This window comes from Garra rufa, chromosome 4 (assembly GCF_049309525.1).
Source record: "Garra rufa chromosome 4, GarRuf1.0, whole genome shotgun sequence".
Classification (NCBI taxonomy): Eukaryota; Metazoa; Chordata; class Actinopteri; order Cypriniformes; family Cyprinidae; genus Garra; species Garra rufa.
The window spans coordinates 35,189,310-35,204,902 of record NC_133364.1 but is presented as its reverse complement, the minus strand read 5'-3'; positions in this window follow the sequence as shown (position 1 = coordinate 35,204,902).

The window sequence follows — 15,593 nt, the reverse complement described above, 5'->3', positions numbered from 1 at the left end:
ACATTATATGAAGCCGCGGAGATTGAGCGTGAGTGATATTTAATGTGATTGTTAACTGGTTTTCTGTAAATGACATTTATGTTAAGATGGGAAAGTGAAAGTGTAAACTTAACTTCTTCCTCTTTTAATAAAATGATATTAGAGGGGAGATTGAAAGTACGTGAGGTGACAGCTGTGTGAACTTCTAATGCGGTGCAGCGCGTCACGCAGTAAATGGTATTTATATAATTTTTTTGGCTGTATGCAAATGTATAGTTTTTACACTGTTTTTAGAGATGAAGATGATAATAGCTATGCCAACAGTATTAGGCAGAATGTAAAATACATTTGTTTTGATTCATCAACATTGGTAGGTAGCTTATGAAAATGTATTCCTTTGTGTATGTTCTTTCTTTAGAAAGCATCATAAGGCATCTACTGTTGTTTATCTGGGGGTTAATTTCTTACATAAAGTTTTTTTTAGTACTCTAATTCATTTCTTAGTCTATTCTTTCTTGTCAGAACTGTGTAACCATCCTTGTAAGGAGGTGAAATTGGCGAAACTGGCCGAAGTGATTTCTGTAAATGAGAATTATTTGAAGTGCCCATAATTTTGGGTTTGTTTCTGTATATTTTTGGGGAAGCGTGATTTTGGTGGTGGATAATTTTACGCTGAATACATTTCTTCAGCGCCACCCTTCCCCCACCATTGGAAACCTGGAGTATTAATGCTGTGTCTTCTATGTACGCAGTCGGAAATAAAGAACCCCTAATTTAGATGTTTGGCAGTGTTTGAGTCTTTTTAATAGTGCACATAGTTACACGGCCCACAGATGGTAATTCTGTCATCTTTACTCACATGTTGTTTCAAACCTGTATTACTTGCTTGATTTCTATGGAACACAAAAAAAATGTACTTTAGAAGAATGTTCCAGTTTGTTCTTTCCATGTAATGGCATTCACTGAAGCCTGTGAAATTGCATTGGTTTTTCACCAGCCTTAGTCCCTGTCTTCCCTTTTATGGTCTGTTTCCTGTTCTTGTTTAGTCTGTTTTTAATTAGCCCCACACCTGTTTTTGTTTCCTTGCTGATTATGTTCTGTAGTCTGCTCAATTCATAACTCATTTCTTTTCAGTTTTTGGTTGTCCAGTCACAGTTATATTATGTTGTGTTTCTCTCTGTGATTCCTCCTCGTGTTTACTAAATTAAGTCTGCATTATACCTGTTGTCTCCATCACCTTCCTCATCCATCACAATCGTGACACAATAATTAAATGTTAAATAATACAAATATCCCTTATGTATTTACTCCCATTTTATTAACCGATGTCTTTGCTGTCGACCTTCGATTATTCAATTCATCCATACTAACAAGCAAAAATTACTCAAGATAATCTAATATTTATTTTCCTTTTTTATTGCTGAAGGGTTGTCATTTTTTCTATTGCAGTCTACTGTGCAGACGTAATTTACTTTTCTCTAAGCCTGAGACTTTTGATCTGAAAAGGCTTTTACATTTGACAAAAATAGAACTTATTTTAATAAAAACAAACAGGCAAGCTCTCGAAGTGTCGATTGAAAAATTAAAGATTGAACACAAACGTAACATAACATTATTTTCCATAAAAAGTAGCTAATAAGTTACTTTTTTCACGTTATTTTTTTACACGTTATCTTTTTTTTAAACAACAACTAAGGGTGAACATGAACATTCAAAAACCCTCAGTACCCCATCCCACCCCCAAGGAGGAGAATAAAATGAAAAAGAAAAAAAAAATTTAAATGATGTTTGATTAAACAAGGTTCAGGAGGAGCACGATCAGATAATCAACCCATTCGGCACAGGTGCAACCTGTTTAACCAATCATTCAATCAGCGCATCCTTTATATATTACCAGCCGTCTTACCTCCATCCAGCAACAGTTTCTTGGCATCACTCCTCCACCCCTACTCCCCACTTCTTTTTTTTTTGTGATTATCTTTTTATTTCACTTCCACATGAGATATACATTTTGCGTTGTTATACACCAAGTATATAAAGCATCAAAATTAAAACTATTTACAGTTGCCAAAGCCTTGAGACAAGAGAAAAAGTAAATAATAATAGTAATAAGTGCAAAATAAATAAAATGCCATTTGTGGCATTGTTAAGACCCATTTAAATTATGCATTAAACCTGAGGAAAAACAGGTGGTTCCAAAAGTGCGACAATAACTTTGTTCCAAACATCCAAAGTTGAACTTCGTGCTTTATGAATGACGGCCAGTGATCTTTCTATCATAACAATATCTCTAAAGTAGTTATGCCATTCTTTTATTGATGGGGATCCAGAAGAAAACCAAGAATGAATTATGGTCTTTTTTGCAGCAGTTAAACCTGCAAATATAATTTTCTTAGAAGCCAAATTAGTACCAGTAATAAGTGATGAATCATCATTAAATAAAAATAAAGTAAGCCGTTTAGGAACTGGGAAATCCAATATACCTTCAAGAAAAACTGCCACTTGAGACCAAAGCTTAGAGACATCTGGACAGTCCCAAAAGATATGCAAGTAAGTACCAGCCGCATTCAAATTACATTTTTCACAATTTGGGGTATCTGTAAGCTTCATTTTAAAACGTCTGTATGGGGAAAGGTAAAATTTCTGCACAAACTTAAAATGGATTAGTTGGTGTGCAGGATTCTTTGATGAAAAAAACAGATTGTTCCATACATTGTTCCAGTCCAGTTCCATGTCTCTCTCTTTAAGATCATGATTCCACGATTTAATCACTCCCAGGGGTTTATCACGTTTTGAGATTAACTGTGTATATATTCTAGACACCAGTCCACTACACGATGTTCCTGGATAAATCCACAGACTCAGAGGGTGAGCACAAAGGGGAGAGTCCCAGGGGACTCCATGAGCTTTGATAGCTGACCTTAGTTGCAGGTACAAAAACCAGGAAAATCCTGGGAGAGAGTATGTTTCTTGAAGGTCCTGAAATGATTTTAAGCCATTTTGTCCATATAGATCCTGCAGAGTGTAAACTCCTTTAGAGGCCCAACTTGTGTTGAAATATGAACCATACTTCTGCAATAAATTATAATTATGCCATATAGGGGATCGATCACAAAGTTTAGTAGTGCAGCCCATTTGACTCTGAACATCTGTCCAAATCTGCAGAGAGTTGCCTATAATTGGCCCAAACATCTTATGTGCAGATTTAGGTTTAAGTCCAGCAAATAACAGATCTTCAATTCTATGTGGTCTTACAATTTCTTGTTCTATCTGACGCCAGGGAAGTACAGAGTCTTTGTCGCACCAATTTGTAAGTGATTTCACCTGAAAGGACCAATAATACAATTTAAAGTCAGGCAGTGCAAGACCACCAGACAATTTCATCCGTTGAAGAGTACTAAGACGGATCCGGGGTTTTTTACCATCCCAAATAAAATTGGAGATTCGAGACTGCAGCTCCTCAAAATATTTTACAGGTGGAGATAAAGGAATCATAGAAAAAAGAAAATTTAACCTACCCAAAACATTCATTTTTATAATTGAAATTCTACCTTGTAGTGACATTTTAAGATTGGACCATCTCTGCATATCTGCAAAGATTTCAAGTTTAAGTTTATCATAATTTATACGTGATATATTCGACAAATTTGTTATTTTTACCCCTAAATATGTAAATGCTGTGTCATGCCACTGGATATGAGGAATAGGCGGTAATGGAAGGCTTTTTGCAAATGCATTTAATGGAAAAAGAAGGGATTTATCCCAGTTTATTTTATAGCCAGAGAATTTGTTAAACTGGGAGAATACTTTTATTATTTGAGGTAAGGAGACATGTATATTAGTAAAATCAGTGTTTCCCCTACCATTATCTTAGGGGGGCGCCCCGCCCCCCCCCAACGGCACCCCCCGCCCCCCTTGAATGTCAAGTTCATTTTATTTTCGATATAGCGTCAGATCACAATAGAAGTCATTAAGGTTATCTTTCCTATAGAACAGGGCTATACATTGTTCTTTTATTAAACAAACTAAATTGCCTTGTGTTATTTATCTTATTTACACGAAGGCATGTCATTTCTGTCTTTACATGATCGCGTGTTTACAATGTCTCCTCTGCGAAAACACAGACTGGATCGCGGACTCCATTCATAAAAACCGAATCTACTATAGCGCGAAATGCCACGTAAATTCGTCGATTTTTGGATTAATAAATCAAAAGTTGGTCTGTTACTTCATTCAAATCGCGATATGGACTAGTGTCTGTGAAAACTGAAATGCAAAAAGACCGTTTCAATATGAATCCTGCATGCTCCGTTTGCCTCTGTTTGTATGAATGGTGGAGACGCGCTTTTACTACACGCATACTGAAGCACACGTGACGCTCCCGCTAATTTTGGGCATTTGCATCTCGCATGAACAGATAAACTCAATATCCAAAGCTGCTGTGAGTGTCACTTTTACCGTTTCATTTGAGAAAACTAGCATCATAACATGCTGTACACACACAGAAACTTCAAGGCAACCTGTCAAAATAAAAGTAACATGTAACAGAACATTAGTCTTGTATTACTTTTGTACAGTATAATGTAGGTGTTTATATATTCCTATTTAAATAATTGACATAAAACAATATATGATAAAAAATAAATATAACAAGATTAACCACTTAATTGTAGAAAAAAATACTACAATTATTATTTAAATGTTAAATTATTATTATTTATTGATTTTAACAGTAAACCTCTGTTTGTTTGCCAAAAATTAAAAGGGTTTATTTTTCATTTGATTAAAAATAAATAAATGTTTATACTTTTAATTTGATTATGAGAAAAAATAATACACACAAGAATTAAAAAAAAAAAAAAAAAGCAAACGTTGGTAGAGCCCTATTGTTCAAAATGTTAAAATAGAGTTTTGGACTTATTTTTCCACTGAATAAGTCTATAATAATGTTTTCGTTATTTCACAAAGTAGGGTGAAGTACCGGGAAAAAAAGTAACGTTGGCTACCGGCACCCAACCCCCTAAGCCCCCCCCCCCACCCCCAACACTGGAAACCTAGGGGAAACACTGAAAATATAAGAGTATGTCATCTGCATAAAGAGAAATTTTATGCTGAGTTCCTTGTATGATTATGGGTGATATTAAAGAATCAAGTCGAATCGATTGTGCTAGTGGTTCTAATGACAATGCAAAAAGTAGGGGGGAAAGTGGGCAGCCCTGACGGGTGCCACGATGCAGAGGAAATGACTTTGACAGAATGTTACCTGTTGATACTACTGCATAAGGATTAGTATAGAGTGTTCTAACCATAGATATGAATGTTTTTCCGAAGCCAAATTCCTCTAGAACTATCCAAAGATACTCCCAGCTGACCCGATCAAAGGCCTTTTGTGCATCTAAACTGAAGACTGCTGCAGGTTGAGTATCAGTTTCAGAGGCATGTATAATGTGCAGAAGACGCCTAATATTATCAGATGCAAGTCTCCCTCTTAAAAATCCGGATTGATCAAAATGAATTAATTTGCATACATATAATTCAAGTCTTTTAACTAAAAGTTTAGCAAATAGCTTCAACTCCGTTGAAATTAAAGATATTGGCCTGTAACTACCGCACTTCAGAGGGGACTTGCCCTTCTTAAGCAACACAGAGATAAGTGATGTATTTTGATCACGATGAAATGAACCAGTGGTAAGAGAGTAGTTGATTGAATTTAGAAGAAGTGGACCAATACTATCCCACAATTCCAGGAATAGCTCCGGAGGAAAACCATCTAGTCCTGGAGATTTGCCCCTTTTCATTGAGGTTAGTGCATCTTTTAGTTCTGTAATAGTGGGAGGTTTATCAAGAAATTCTGCTTCTTCCTTGGACAGGGCGGGTAAATTAAGCTTTGAAAGATATAATTTAAGGACAGTCGGGTCAAAGAATGCCTCGGGTTCATAAAGATTTGAATAGAAAAGTCTAAAAGTATCATTAATTTCCTCTGCATCATAGGCAACAGAACCTGATGGGGTTTCAATTGCGTTAATGATGGAAAATGATTCATTTTGTTTTATTTTGCAGCTAAAAGTCTGCTTGAGCTTTCACTTTGACTATAATAAGTCACTCTTGTGCGGTGGATGGAGAATTCTGCTTTCGATTTCAGTAGGTTATTTAATTCAAATTTTAAAGTTAAAAGAGATGTCTGTTTTTGGTCAGAGAACTGGCGCTTTTGATCCGCTTCCAATAGTTGAATTTCATTTTCTAATTGTACAATTCTGCAATTTCTGGACGCCTTCATATTAGAAGCAAACGAGATAGCTTCTCCTCTAATAAAGCATTTGGTTGTTTCCCAAAGTATTTGGGGTGATGATGCTGACTCAAGATTAATTTCTAGAAACAGTTTCAAATTAGCTCTCAACTGTTTCAGGAACTCTGAGTTCTGAAGTAACACTGTATTAAACCGCCATCTATGTGTGTGTTTGTTAGGATTCCGTGTAAGTTCAAAAGTATATACCACAGGAGCATGATCTGAAATAATAATAGGAAGGATGTCTGCAGATTTGATTAAATTATTTAATTGAGGTGAAACAAAAATGTAGTCAATTCTCGAAAATGTCTTGTGCCTACCAGAGAAAAAGGTGTAATTTTTAACTAAGGGATTTCGTAAACGCCAAGCATCAATAATGTTCAGTTCTGTAATAAATCTATTAATCCCGGAAGGTGCATCAAGGCCAGAATAGATGTTAGCTGATCTGTCTAAGGTAATATTACACACTTGGTTGAAGTCACCACCAACTACCAGTAAGTATTCAGGTATATCTAAGAGAGTGACTGAAGCCACATTGAAGAAATTGGAGTCAGGTATATTAGGGCAATACATTGATACAAAACAGATTTTTATATTATGGACAGTTACAGCAGCATATGATAAGCGTCCCTCGCTATCTTTCCCACATTTATCAATACTTACTCCTAATTTTCTATCAAACAGAATAGCAACGCCTTTAGACTTATTTGGGGCAGAAGAATGAACTATGCATTTATAATATCTATTCTGAAATCTATGAATATCATTCGTTTTTAAATGTGTTTCTTCGATCAAAGCAATTGAGATCTTTTTTCGTTTAAGAAATTCTAAGCACTTCGTTCGTTTAATCGGCGAGTTTAGGCCGTGGACATTCCACGACATTACATTAAGGGGTATATTCATAAATGGGACTTTAACATAAAATATTCAGGATACAGATGGGCCTCCACAAAATAAAAACATGAATTTAAAAACAGTAAAATAATGAATGCACATAACTTACACAAAAACTTCAAGGCTTTGGCGATAGAACAATTGACAAAAGAACAAAGAACATTACAATCCATCCGCAAGAGACAAGACCTAGAATTCTCTCTCTTTGGGTGGAGAAAAATAAACAAAAACTCAAAGTGTTACTGCCTGTGGCTATCTAAAGCAGCTCGTCCCAAGTCCGAGTCGAAACGAACATCAGAAACGCTAGTACATAACCCATCAGACCTATTTAGGCGAGGGCTTTTTGCTCACCGATTTGATTTGCACCGATTAGTCTGAAGTACGGAAGGAAGGGTTTTCTTGGTCGTCACATCCACTTGGAAACGAAGAGGCAGAGATGCTCGACGTAGCAGGCGTTGAGAGCGGAGCATGATCCAACTCCAGTAGTAACTTTCCAGCATCCTCAGCATTCTTAAAGTGATGCAGCGTTCCGTTGAACTTCACTTTCAGGGTCGCTGGATATATCAGGAAAGGGTGCAATCCCCTGTCTGCAAGCTTCCTTCTCACACTGTCAAACGATCTTCTCTTTAGAGCCGTTTCGTTGCTAAAATCCGGAAAAAATAACAGCTTGGATGAACCATGAATTATTTCGGACTGAGGTGCTCTGGCTCCATTAAGAATTCTTTCCCTATCCTGGTATCTGAGAAGCCGAAAGATGAGTGTTCGGGGTCGGTTTGCCTTATCACGACCGCCATAAATACGGTGAGCCCGCTGAATTTCTATCTTTCCACCGACTTGGAGGCAAGGGATCCATTTCGGTAGATGTTCCTGAAGAAACTGAACAGCGTTCTCCCCCTCCGCTGACTCAGGTAGGCCCACGAGTCTGACGTTACATCTTCGCGATCTGTCCTCCATTTCAACAATTTTGTCTCGGAGGTTGATTATCTCTTGCTGATGCGTATTAAGCTCCTGTTTAGCCGAGCGCATGTTTGCATTCATCGAATCCATCCGCCCTTGTAATGCTTTGCCAAGTTCAGCTTGGCGGGTGAAATCCTGTCGTAGTTCGTTAACGGCTGAGTTCGAAGATTCAATCATGTTTTTTAAAGTTTGAATTTCTCCGGAAAGTACCTCCTCCATTACCTCTCTCACTGCTAATTTTACTTTTTTTGCAAACCTCTCCTCTTGTTCTTGCAAAGCCATTAAAATGGCTGAGTTCGGCGAGTCTTCATTCGGCCCTTCTTTCCCTTTCTTTCTCGTTGCCGTTTCGTCTTGCGAAGGCTTATTCTTTGCGGATTTTGATCCAGACATCTTCAGGGAGACTTCAGACTAAAATCAGCTATATTAATTTCTGATTGTAAAGATATTTTCTTGAAATTTCGGACTTTTGAGACGGAGCTCAGTTTTAGGCGTGCATCACTCGTGCCCAGCCACCGGAAGTCCCCCTACTCCCCACTTCTAATCTGTTTCTATCCTACACTAGCAGGGGGAGTTCTCTGGGTCCGGCCTGTATTCCGGCCCGGAACCCTTCCCCCGGACAGCACGCCAAAATATGCTTAATACTCGCTCAAGCAGATTAGATGTAAGGGCGAACTCATGAAAAATAAATAAATAAATAAATAATAAGAAGAAGAAAAAGAAAAACACAACAACCTTAGCTCCCACATGAAATGTCAAAGCAACTAAATAAATATACATAATATTAAATGACACAAACACACACTAATAAAAAGGGCAGAGATCTTTGTTAAAGGAAAAAACACTATAAATCAGCATAGAGCTGTGTTGTATTCTTGACTAAATTAATTAGAGGATCCCAGTTTTTATAAAATGTATCAGTGGAACCTCTTAATGTAAAATTAATTTTCATCAATATATAGAAAAGACATCAAATCTTCCATCCGGAGGTTTAGAAGACTTCAAGTGTAATAAAATCCATCTCCGAGCTATCAGTGGTGCAAAGACTAGAAGATTAGCATTCTTATTTGAAAGATTATCCAGCAGAGCCGGTACACCAAAAATAGCTATTAAAGGGCATGGTTCAAGGGTAATATTGAAAATTGTAGAAAAAGTATCAAAAAAGAACTTCTCCAACTTTGGACAAGAAAAAACACGTGGGTATGATCAGCAGGAGCCAGAGAGCACTTATTGCAACAAACATCCACGCCTGGAAATAGCTTACTTAATATGACATTCGTTAGATGAATTCTATGGAGAACCTTAAACTGAATCAGATTCAATCTGGCACAGGAAGAAGAATTAACCCTCTCAGCAGCCATTTCCCACGATTCCTGATCCAAACCAAGTCCAAGTTCTTTCTCCCACTGATGCTTGATCCAAGAAAGAGAGGGCAAAGTATAAGGAAGAATCAAATTATATAAAATAGATATAGAGCCGTGATTCTGAATTAAGCACCTCTCATGTAAAGAAGGCTCTGACAGGTCTGGAAAGCAAAGACAACGGGAACGGACAAAATTACGTACTTGAAAAAAATTAAACAAAATGATGTTTCACTAACAAAGTTCGGGAGGAGCTCGTCAGATACTTGAATGAATGAATGATGGATTTATATAGCGCTTTCATTGTGTATTGCCGTACATCCAAAGCGCTTTGCAGTCATATGGGGGATCTCTCCTCAACCACCACCAGTGTGCAGCATCCACTTGGATGATGCGTCGGCAGCCACAGTACAACGGCGCCTGTGCGCTCACCACACACCAGCTACAGGTGGAGAGGAGAAAGTGATGGAGCCAATTCAATGAATGGGGATTATTAGGAGGCCATGATTGACTAGGGCCAGTGAAGGGAATTTGGCCAGGACACCAGGTTACACCCCTACTCTTTACGAGAAGTGCCATGGGATTTTTTGTGACCACAGAGAGTCAGGACCTCGGTTTAACGTCTCATCCGAAGGACGGTGCCTTTTACAGTATAGTGTCCCCGTCACTATACTGGGGCATTAGGACCCACATAGACCACAGGGTGAGCACCCCCTGCTGGCCTCACTAACACCTCTTCCAACAGCAACCTAGTTTTTCCCAGGAGGTCTGGTCTCCCATCCAGGTGCTGACCAGGCTCAACCCTGCTTAGCTTCAGTGAGCAACCGGTCTTGGGCTGCAGGGTGATATGGCTGTGGCTACTTAACATAAACATCACAAGAGGAACCCACTCAAGCCAATCAATGCCATAAGTACAAATGCAGCCGACTCACCTCTATTCACCTGCCAGTTCATCAGTATCCCTCCACCACCCCGACTCCGCACTCCGAGTTCTCGCTACTCCCATGGGGGGTTCTCCGGGCTCGGGACGCTCCCGAGCTCGGAGCCTTTTCTCCGGACAGCACGCCAATCACGCACTACCATACTCCGGCTAATTAAATGTAAGCGTGAACTCGTGAATTAGACTGTGGAATATTTCTCAACAAGAAAAACTAGCAAAACTCCATCAATAAATAAATCAGAAAAATGTAAGAGGCCTCTGTTTTTCCATAGAACGTAAGCAGAATCTAATGTTAATGCGGAAATAGATGATTATTACAAATAGGGCCATAAACAGAAGCAGCAGCAAGTTTAAAATGTTGTCTGAACTGCCTCCAAATCCTGAGAGAAGAACAAACAACTGGGTTTGTAGTATACTTAGGGGGGAGATTAGACAAAGGGGCACACACTAAGGCCGAAAGTGAAGATGTAAAGCAGGACTGTTATTCTAACCTACACCAATCGATTTGGGGAGAATTATACCAGTTATGATTTTTGCTGATATTTGCTGCCCAGTAATAAATAAAAAATTTGGGCAGTCCAAGACCCCCATCTTTTTTGTGTCTCTGAAGATATGCCTTGGTTAACCGAGGGGGGCTTCCCTCGGGAACCGTCCTACAGGGAGGAATAAGATTCACGATGCATGGGCGCCACCGGTATACGTAGTGAAAGATGTTCAGGGAACTTCATATGTGCTGGAGCCAGACGGACGGGAATACAAAGGAGAGTCCATCGGTCACATCTTCAACCTTGTCCACGACCAACCCCAGTACCCGCACCACGTAGCAAAATACGCCGTGCGAGAGAAGTCGTCAGTCCATCGGGTGAGGAAATATCAGTGTCTACAGACGTTGAGTGTGTAGTTGATGAGGAATCTTGGCAATCGGCTGAAGGCCAACCTATGACTACCATGCGTACAAATATGGAATGCCCAAGTATGCTGGTAGATGTGGTGGATACACCTGAGGATGAAGAACAGGAGTGTGCTGATGAGTCACTAATGGCGGTGGAAAGGAGTGGAGATGAAAGCAGGGATAACATGTAGGTGATACCTACAGACTTGGTTCCAGATGCTGTTGGAAGGTATCCTGTCCCTGCCCAGAGAAGTAAGGAGGCGGCCCCAGTTGAGCCAAGAGTACCAGTCCCGGTGCTGCGTCGGTCTCAAAGGCAGACTTCTGGTAAACACGGTAACCTGTACAACTTGCCCAAGTCAGCTTGTAACGCGGTGTCCTTCACCCCAGACATTTTGTCCCAAGTGTTGGTCGGTATGGTGATGTATATATCTGAAAAACTAAAAAATACTGTGGACGGTTAAAAGGGAAGTCCACGCGGACGGTGACTATGGCAGGGCAGAGTGTGACCGGGTAACATAAAGAAATCACCAGAATAATAGCCTGCGGTCATGCTTACCTGTCACTCGGGGGCGCTCTGGTTAGAAGAAGGGAAAAACCAAAAGTATTGTTTTTCTGAATCGTCCGTGATTAGGGATTCCTGGGCGTGCATGTGTTGAAGTGTACGGGCTGGGAGTCAACACTGCTTGTTTTTGTTTGAGAAAGAAAGGTAGCCCCTATGTTTTGCATTGTTCTGACCACTGGAAGGGTGGAGAAGTGAATGACCACACGGACTTCGTATTTCTCTGAGTGTGAGAGATTTCCATGCGAACGGGCCGTGCGAGCCGCGGAGATTGAGCTTGAGTGATATTTAGTGTGATTGTTAACTGGTTTCCTGTAAATGCCATTTATGTTAAGATGGGAAAGTGAAAGTGTAAACTTAACTTCTTCCTCCTTTAATAAAATGATATTAGAGGGGAGATTGAAAGTACGTGAGGTGACAACTGTGTGAACTTCTAATGCGGTGCAGCGCGTCACACAGTAAATGGTATTTATATAATTTTTTTGGCTGTATGCAAATGTATAGTTTTTACACTGTTTTAAGAGATGAAGATGATAATAGCTATGCCAACAGTATTAGGCAGAATGTAAAATACATTTGTTTTGATTCATCAACATTGGTAGGTAGCTTATGAAAATGTACCTTTAATAGTATTCCTTTGTGTGTGTTCTTTCTTTAGAAAGCATCATAAGCCACTACTGTTGTTTATCTGGGGGTTAATTGCTCACATCAAGTTTTTTTAGTACCTTAATTCATTTCTTAGTCTATTCTTTCTTGTCAGAACTGTGTAACCATCCTTGTAAGGAGGGGAAATTGGCGAAACTGGCCGAAGTGATTTCTGTAAATGAGAATTATTTTGGGTTTGTTTCTGTATATTTTTGGGGAAGCGTGATTTTGGTGGTGGATAATTTTACGCTGAATACATTTCTTCAGCGCCACCCTTCCCCCTCCATTGGAAACCTGGAGTATTAATACTGTGTCTTCTACGCATTTGGAAATAAAGAACCCCTAATTTAGATTTTTGGCAGTGTTTGAGACTTTTTAATAGTGCACATAGTTACACGGCCCACAGATGGTAATTCTGTCATCTTTACTCACATGTTGTTTCAAACCTGTATTACTTGCTTGATTTCTATGGAACACAAAAAATGTACTTTAGAAGAATGTTCCAGTTTGTTCTTTACGTGTAATGGCATTCACTGAAGCCTGTGAAATTTCATTGGTTTTTCACCAGCCTTAGTCCCTGTCTTCCCTTTTATGGTCTGTTTCCTGTTCTTGTTTCGTCTATTTTTAATTAGCCCCACACCTGTTTTTGTTTCCTCGCTGATTATGTTCCTTAGTCTGCTCTATTCATAAGTCCTTTCTTTTCAGTTTTTGGTTGTCCAGTCACAGTTATATTATGTTGTGTTTCCCTCTGTGATTCCTCCTCATGTTTACTAAATTAAGTATGCATTATACCTGTTGTCTCCATCACCTTCCTCATCCATCACAATCGTGACACAATAATAAAATGTTAAATTATAAAAATATCGCTTATGTATTTACTCCCATTTTATTAACCGATGTCTTTGCTGTCGACCTTCGATTATTCAATTCATCCATACTAATAAGCAAAAATTTTCTCAAGATAATCTAATATTTATTTTCCTTTTTAATTGCTGAAGGGTTGTCATTTTTTTTATTGCAGTCTACTGTACAGACGTAATTTACTTTTCTCTAAGCCTGAGACTTTTGATCTGAAAAGGCTTTTACATTTGACAAAAAAAGAACTTTTTTTATTAAAAACAAACAAGCAAGCTCTCGAAGTCTCGATTGAACAAGTAAAGATTCAAAACAAACGTTATCTTTTTTTTTAAACAATAACTAAGGGTGAACATGAACATTCAAAAACCCTCAGTACCCCATCCCACCCCCAAGGAGGAGAATAAAATGAAAAAATGAAATAATTAAAAATAAATAAATAAATACGAAGAAGAAGAAGAAGAAAAACACAACAACCTTAGCTCCCACATTAAATGTCAAAGCAACTAAATAAATATATATAATATTAAATGACGCAAACATACTAAAAAAAAGGCAGAGACCTTTGTTAAAGAAAAAACACTATAAATCAGCAAAGAGCTGTGTTGTATTCTTGACCAGGAGGATCCCAGTTTTTATAAAATGTATAGGTGGAACCTCTTAATGTAAACTTAATTTTTTGAATATATAGAAAAGAAAAATTCCAAAATCCATCTCCGAGCTATCAGTGGTGTAAAGACTAGAAGATTAGCATTCTTATTTGAAATATTATCCAGCACAGCCGGTACACCAACAATAGCTATTAAAGGGCATGGTTCAAGGGTAATATTGAAAATTGTAGAAAAAGTATCAAAAATGAACTCCAAAAATTCTCCAACTTTGGACAAGAAAAAAACACGTGGGTATGATCAGCAGGAGCCAAAGAGCACCTATTGCAACAAACATCCACGCCTGGAAATAGCTTACTTAATATGACATTCGTTAGATGAATTCTATGGAGAACCTTAAACTGAATCAGATTCAATCTGGCACAGGAAGAAGAAGAATTAACCCTCTCAGTAGCCATTTCACACCGTTCCTGATCCAAACCAAGTCCAATTTCTTTCTCCCACTGATGCTTGATCCGAGAAAGAGATGGCAAAGTATAAGGAAGAATCAAATTATATAAAATAGATATAGAGCCGTGATTCAGCACCTCTCATATAAAGAAGGCTCTGACAGGTTTGGAAAGGTAAGACAACAGGAACGGACAAAATTACCGACTTGAAAAAAAGAAAAAAATTAGACTGTGGAATATTAAATTTCTCAACAAGAAAAACTAGCAAAAACTCCATCAATAAATAAATCAGAAAAAATTTAAGAGGCCTCTGTTTTTCCATAGAACGTAAGCAGAATCTAATGTTAAGGCGGAAATAGATGATTATTACAAATAGGGCCATAAACATTAATTCATGTGTTCATGACCTCAAGGGTAGATTATTGTAATGCTTTATTGGGTGGTTGTTCTGCATGCTTAATAAACAAACTCCAGCTGGTCCAAAATGCAGCAGCAAGAGTTTTGACTAGAACCAGAAAGTATGACAACATTAGCCCAGTTCTGTCAACACTGCACTGGCTCCCTATTAAACATTGTATAGATTTTAAAAAATTGCTAATTACTTATAAAGCCCTCAATGGTTTAGCTCCTCAGTACGTGCGGGACTATCGCATTATAGTCCCTCACATCCGCTGCGTTCTCAAAATTCTGGCAATTTGACAATACCTAGAATATCAAAATCAATTTGATACTCTAGTAATGTGGACGCTGGTGAAAGCTACAGACCACGAACGTTCTGTCCGGTTATTATTTTGCCGAAGGTAATAGTTATATGCCGTGAGACCTGGCTTGTATGGTCTGTATCTGAGAATAAATGTGCAATGTGAAAATCCCTCCACTTTGTCTCCTGCCTCGCTATTTTATTTCATTACCGGAGTTGTACTAATAGCTTCGTGGCTTGGCTTCCCTCCATCACCACGTTACAAGCTTCTGATTTATAGAGATTGGAATAGTAAGAGAGAAAAATGTCATTAATGTCAGATGGGTTTTTAGTTAATAAACCAGATAAATCATGCAGCTGAGTAATTAAACAAGAGGCAGCTTGCCCTTAAGCTGGAATGCTAATAACCGACCAGCTTTGTCTCCGTACTTATAAGTAATTTTAGCTCTTCATAACATACATTCAGCATTC